The sequence below is a fragment of the Carassius carassius genome, chromosome 5 (assembly GCF_963082965.1).
Source record: "Carassius carassius chromosome 5, fCarCar2.1, whole genome shotgun sequence".
Taxonomy (NCBI): Eukaryota; Metazoa; Chordata; class Actinopteri; order Cypriniformes; family Cyprinidae; genus Carassius; species Carassius carassius.
The window spans coordinates 165,136-172,429 of NC_081759.1; the positions used below are offsets into that span (position 1 = coordinate 165,136).

General features: G+C 46.9%; 1 non-coding gene across 1 annotated transcript; it reads left to right on the forward strand.

Annotated features, from left to right (window-relative positions):
• Positions 1-2,726: 2,726 nt before the first annotated feature.
• Positions 2,727-2,890, forward strand: LOC132141643 (U1 spliceosomal RNA). The gene has a single exon (XR_009433911.1). It is a non-coding gene; the product is annotated as a U1 spliceosomal RNA (small nuclear RNA).
• The last annotated feature ends 4,404 nt before the right edge of the window (positions 2,891-7,294 follow it).

Consider the following 7,294-nt stretch of genomic DNA (forward strand, 5'->3'; position numbering starts at 1 on the left):
GAGAACTGGCCCCCCAACTGAGCCTGGTTTCTCCCAAGGTTTTTTTCTCCATTCTGTCACCGATGGAGTTTCGGTTCCTTGCCGCTGTCGCCTCTGGCTTGCTTAGTTAGGGTCACATCATCTACAGCGATATCGTTGACTTGATTGCAAATAAATGCACAGACACTATTTAAACTGAACAGAGATGACATCACTGAATTCAATGATGAACTGCCTTTAACTGTCATTTTGCATTATTGATGCACTGTTTTCCTAATGAATGTGGTTCAGTTGCCTTGACGCAATGTATTTTGTTTAAAGTGCTATATTAATAAAGGTGACTTGACTTGACTCAAGGGCACCCAAGTCATGGTATTGTCGGCCCGAGACTTGAACACACAACCTTAGGGTTAGGAGTAAAACTCTCTAACAACTAAGCCATGACTTCCAGTCTTAAACTACATTGAGCCGGATTAACGCACCCAAGGCTGCTGGCCCAGATGGCATTCCTGGACGTGAAGTCAGGGCATGTGCTGAGCAGTTTGCAGTGGTCTTCACAGACATTTTCAACCTGTCCCTCACCCAAGCAAGTGTAACAACATGCTTTAAGTCCACATCCATTGTGCCAGTGCTGAAACACTCCTCCCCGATGTGCCTGAATGACTACCGCCCTGTAGCACTCACACCCATCATTATGAAGTGCTTTGAGCCACTGGTCCTAGCACACCTCAAGAACTGCCTCCCACTCACACTAGACCAATACCAATTTGCCTACTGTAGCAATAGCAGCACAGAGGATGCAGTATGCACAGTGCTGCACTCTGTACTCACACAGTTGGGAAATAATAAGACATATGTATGGATGTTGTTTGTTGACTTCAGCTCAGCATTTAACACCATCATTCCCTCCAAGCTGACCACAAAATCTGGAGACTTGGACATTGACACCTCCCTCTGCAACTGGATTATGGACTTTCTGACCAACAGACATCAGCATGTTTGGTCAGGCCACACCTGCTCCACCACCATCACACTCAACACCAGCGTACCACAGGGCTGTGTGCTGAGCCCATTCCTCTACTCCAATGATGTCAAACTCAGTTCCTGGATGCCACCCTGATTAAACACACCTGATCCAACTGATCAAGTCATTTAGGCTTATTTGAAAACTACATGGTTTCTGTGTTGGAGCAGGGTTGGAACTAAACTCTCCAGGGATGCGACCCTCCTGGAACTGAGTTTGACACCAGTGCTCTACTCCATCTATACCCACGACTGAAAGCTTGTGCGTGGATCCAACTCCATCATTAAGTTTGCAGATTACACCACGATGATTGTGGGAAGGGAGAGAGACAGCAATGATCTTCTCAGCTGCTCTCACTATGCGTTGCAGAGTCTTTCGGCAGGACATGTTGCAGGCGCCATACCACACAGTGATGCAGCTCGTCAGGATGCTGTCGATGGTGCCTCTGTAGAAGGTGTACATGATGGGGGGTGGGGCTCTGGCTCTTCTCAGTTTGAGGAGGAAGTAAAGACGCTGCTGTTATTTCTTGGCCAGTGCTGCTGTGTTTTCAGTCCAGGAGAGGTCCTCTGTGATGTGCACACCCAGGAACTTGGTGCTGTTCACTCTCTCTACAGTTGCACCGTTGATGGTCAGAGGAACGTGCCAAGAGTGTGTGCTCTCCTGAAGTCAACAACAATCTCCTTCGTCTTCTCCATGTTCATAGAGAGATTGTTGTTACTGCACCATCCAGTCAGTTGGCTCACCTCGCTCCTGTAGTTTGTCATCTTTGTTGCTAATGAGACCCACCACAGTCGTGTCATCTGCAAACTTAATGAGGAGGTTGGAGCATTGTGACGTTGTGCAGTCATGGGTCAGCAGAGTGAAGAGGAGGGGGCTCAGCACACATCGTTTGGGGGGCCCCAGTGTTCAGTGTGATGGTGCTGGAAAGTCAGTCAGAAAGTCCAGTTGCCAGTTGCACAGCAAAGTGTTGAGCCCCAGCTGGACCAGTTTGTAAATGAGCTGTTGAGGGATGGTTGTGTTGAATGCTGAACTGAAATCTATGAACAGCATTCTGACGTATGAGTCCTTTTTGTCCAGATGTGTGAGTGCTGAGTGGAGGGTAGTGGAGATGGCATCATCGGTCGACCGGTTGGACCGATATGCAAACTGGAAGGGGCCCAGGGAGGGGGGGCAGACTTGATGTGGTGCATGACTAGCCATTCAAAGCACTCCATAAGGATGGGAGTAAGTGCAACAGGACGGTAGTCATTGGAGCAGGATGGAGATGGGTTCTTCGGAACTGGAATGATGGTGGTAGTTTTGAAACATGTAGGAACAACAGCCTGACTAAGTGAGATGTTGAAAATGTCTGTGAAGACATCAGTGAGTTCTGCTGCACAGTCTTTCAGTACATGCCCAGGGATGTTGTCAGGACCCGGAGCTTTGCCTGCATTGATCCTGCTGAAGGATCTCCTCACACCTGTCTTGGGTCAGCGTCATCACCTGGTCGCCGGGAGGAGGTGGAGTCTTCTGTGCAGTGGAGTTGTTTTGTTGCTCAAAGTGAGCGAAGAAGGTGTTCAGGTCGTTCAGCAGAGAGATGTTGCTGTACAGACAGGTAGACGTGATGACAACGTACAAAAACACTGTGACTAACAAGAACAAAAAAACACGAAAACACGTTCTGTCGGGACAGAGAGAAACCGCTGCGTGTGGGTGCGCCACCATGATACCATTATAAATAACTTACCTGGCCTGGCAGGGGAGACACCATGATCAAGAAGGCGGTTCACCCAGGGCGAGGCTTGACCATTCCACTCTGGCCATGCTGCCCCCTGTGAATTCCCCAAATGTGGGAATCTCGACTGCATAATTTATGGTAATTTATAGTATGGTCATGATAAATGTGTTGCATTCAGTAGATTTTCTTCCCTGCCTCTCTCTCTTTCTGACATCACAGAGGTGAGTAAAAACAGACAAAGCAAAATTAGACTGAGGATGAGATGTCTCTTAAGATCAGGTGTGTGTTTGTAATGTAAGAACATTGTAACTCATCATTTGTTATTTTTCTGCTAAATAACTTGTTTCTTTCAGTGACTGACAGCCAGTTATTTATCATCATTCAAATCTTTTTGTCAGGATCCAGCCTGGTTAAGCACCCACACCTGTTGCAGATTAACGATCTCATCAAGACACAGTATAAAAACACTCTCTGTACCTCAGTTCTGGGTCAAGCCTCCAACAGGAATCGACTTCACGATCTTGTCTCCAACTCACTGCATCTTCTCAACAAAGCACCAGCCGTAACGTATACTCACATTTGGCAGTTAACCTGTGTGTCTTTGTTCTCTTGTTTCCAGAACTCTCGTGACACTTCCCATGATCTGAATGCTCCTACGTACTTTGTTATCTCCTGAGTGCTCATGTGATTCTTGGACATTGTTCTCCCACTGCAAAAGGAAAGAGACAAGTGTTGATATTCACGTATTGTGTGGCTTTGACGTTCCGACACAGAACGAACTCACCTGGGTTCCACAGAGGCGGAATTCACCGGGTTTCCACGAACACGAACTCCACAGCCCCCGCACCAAGATCTCCCTGACTCACCTCTCACGAACTTTGTAAATAAAGCACTGTGTTGAATTCACTAACCTCAGCCTCCGTGTACTAACCTGATAGAAGGCTTGACGCAAACCGAAAAGGTAATTCAGCACTGCCCGAGAACAGCCCTTCAACGATGGTATATATGGCAAGCCTAGTCTCACGACCAGCTCCCTTCTCTGGCCTGGAGGAGGACTGCAATGAATTTCTGTCTCAATGCTTACTCATCCTGGAGCAACACGCACCCCAATATCCTACAGAGAGATCAAAAATGTATTTTATGATCCTGCAATTAACCGGGGCTGCGTTGAGATGGGCAGAAGCGTTATGGTTCCAGGAAACTGCGGTAACCTCGTCATTCAAAAACTTCATCCGCCATTTCAGAGAGGTTTTTGGGGAACCTACAAATGACGGCTCTTCCACAGATGATCCCCCATTAAGCCCCGGATGGGTTCCCGATCCTCCGTTAAGCCCCGGATGGGTTCCCGGTCCTCCGTTAAGCCCAGGATGGGCTCTCGATGTCCCGTCAGTCCCCGATGAGGCTCTCGATGTCCTGTCAGTCCACGAAGAGGCTCCTGATGTCCCAACAGTCCCCGATGAAGCTCTCGATGTACCGTCAGTCCACGAAGAGGCTCTCGATGTCCCGTCAGTCCCCAAAGAGGCTCCCGATGTCCCGTCAGTCCCCAAAGAGGCTCCCGATGTCCCGTCAGTCCACAAAGAGGCTCTCGATGTCCCGTCAGTCCACGAAGATGCTCTCGATGTCTCGTCAGTCCATGAAGAGGGTTTCAGTGCACCAGCTAAGGATTGCGCGGAGTCCCCTGCTGCACTTCGGCCCTCCAGACCCGTGTCTCCACCTCGGCCCGTCAGCCCGCCGGCTCAGCGCCGTCTCTGCATCCCTTCGGCTCCACCGAGCCCCGTCTGCCCCAGGACTCCTCCGGGCTCCTTCGTCCATCCATACAAACCTCGGTCAGTCGTCCACCATGGACTTCCAGGTCTCCGGCTTCACCTCGACCCTCCACCCCTTTGACTTCACCTGGCTCCTCCCTTCCTTCGGTTCCCCTGTCATCCTCGCTCGTCCCATCATCACCCTGGTCAGCCGAGTCCTCTGCTCCACCTCAGGCATGCCCAGACCGGAGATGTCGACTTGACCCATCGAGCACTCCGCTCCGCTGGTTCCGTCGTGTACCCTGGTACCGCCTCCGTGGATCGGCCGCGGGATGTCGCCCAATCCCCATGTCAGAGCTCCCCCCTGGTTCCTCCCACTGTCGGCTCCACCATGGTGTTTGTCGCCCAATCCCCATGTCAGAGCTCCCCCCTGGTTCCTCCCACTGTCGGCTCCACCATGGTGTTTGTCGCCCAATCCCCATGTCAGAGCTCCCCCCTGGTTCCTCCCACTGTCGGGACCCTGGAGGGGCGGGTAGTGTCAGGATCCTGCCCGGTTAAGCACCCACACCTGTTGCAGATTAACGATCAGATCAAGACACAGTATAAAAACACTCTCAGTACCTCAGTTCCGGGTCTACTAATCTGACACTTTTACTCAGAGTCAGAGTATCAGATGTCACAATCAAAGAGTGTGTTCTGTCTTCCTGTGAAAATGAGTAGTGATGGGCATCTAAAGTATAAAAGCCATAGTTGTTTTCTGACTGATTGTTTCTTTTTTCATGGTTTTCTTCACAATTAATCAGATTTAACCTGTTAGATTTAATTCTCAGTATAGTGTTTGTTTCTCATTAATCTCTGTAGCGGTTCTCATTAGATTCTCATGCATCTTATACATTATATACAGAAAATAAAATTGAAATCTGTATAAATGAAAGGTAATACACCAAATACCACCAGCGTGTAGTGGCAGCTTCTGTTTTTGATGACACTTAGGGGTATAAATGTACTTCATTGCCAAGTAATCATGCTTTTTTCTTTAGTTTCGGAGATGAATCCTGGCCTGGCCTGATTAGTTGTGATTCACGGCGCTGATCTTTGACCACGTGACCCTCAGCAGTAAATGCCCACAGACCACACCACAGATATTCGCTTCCCTCCTGCGAGCGCTTATAAACACCTGCGCTTACCGGACGCACTCAGTCTTCCAAGAATAACTGTGCTTTGACTATTTTGTGGTGTGTTTTTCTGCATTAGAGCGACACGTTCTCAGTGCTCTTAGGATTAATGCTTCACGTGTTCTGTCTGAAACACATTTCACTCGATGTGAGAGCGACTTAAAGTCGACCTACTGTTAACTTTGGAGTCATAGTGTTTCAGAGCTGTTCTAAACCAGAATCAGCATGCAACACATGAAGAGAGTTTGACAGGTGTCTCTTTTCTAGTTTTTTTCTTGGCTAACAAGGGTTTGAGTCATTAAGCGAGTGTTCCTCGAGTGTTTGACTGGTTGAACTCTTCATGAACTTGTGACCGTCTGTGAATCACAGTGACACTCTGTGCAAACACTTGTGAGGAAAACAGCTGATTGTGAGGAGATTTCTCATTAATTAGAGCAAGACCTCAGAGCACTGAATCGTCGTATTCTCTGATTATCAAACAGTAGCATATTAGGATTCTTCAGTAAAGATGGTCACATTTAAACTCTGTCTCCATGCTCTCTATGAACCTTTCACACACACACACACACACACACACACACACACACACACACACACACACACACATATTGTATGAATCATGCTGTTGGTGAGTGAGTGTGAGAAGCTCAGGACAGCAGAGGAGACGTGGTGAGCTGCTGATGAAGTGTGTGTGTGTGTGAGTGTTTGTGCCCACTCAAGCTCTACTGTCTCTAAAGCCAAGACGTGCCACATGCTGAATCACCAGTGAGATTCACCTGAGTCATTTAGCAAAGATAAATAGAGGCTTCAGCAGCAGTGAGAATCAGAGCCGCTGAACGCTGAAGCTTCACTGACGCTTGTGTTTCACTCAAAGCACGCTTGAGAGTGGTTAGAAACGGCCAGGTAAGAGCATGTTTCCTGCTGCTTGTGTCACAGTAACCCTGCGCTGAGTGCTTGAGCCTCAGTGCGTCATCATGCGTTTCTACTTCTGTACTGATCAGTGTTGGGGAGTAACTAGTTACATGTAACAGAAATAGGTAAAAATAAAAGTCACTCTAATCTGTTACAGTTACTGAGAAAAATGTGTAATTAAATTACAGCTACTTATGAAAATGTTATCGATTACAAAGGGGTTACATCTGAATATTCATTTGATTGATTTCTTTCCCAAATTACATCAACTGCTCTAAAATATGAGACACCAAGATTTAGGAATTTAGGACACAGAATAGGTTTATGTACTTTATGTTCTTAATTTTTTAAGATGAACTGTTTTTTCCAAGCCATTGTTATATGTTTCCTGTCTATGCAAGGATTTGATTTGATAAACCGAGCTATTAAACTATTTTTTATTGTTTTAAATCTTTATTTAACCTCAGAAAGATCAGAAAGTAAAAAGTGGTGCTATAGTCTGATTTTGTGGTGGCTGTGCTTTAAAACTAAAATATTTCAATCTTAATTCAAGTGGATTCTGAAGTCTGACAGAAATCAGCGTTGAGTACTAGCATACGGTAATGTTAACCCTGCCTGCTTTACATGTTTTAAATTGACTGACAATGGAAAACAGTAATGAGAAATTTATAAAAATGCAATCAAAAAAGTAATCAAGTGTGATCAGTTACGCTACTTATTACATTTTAAATAGGGTAAATTG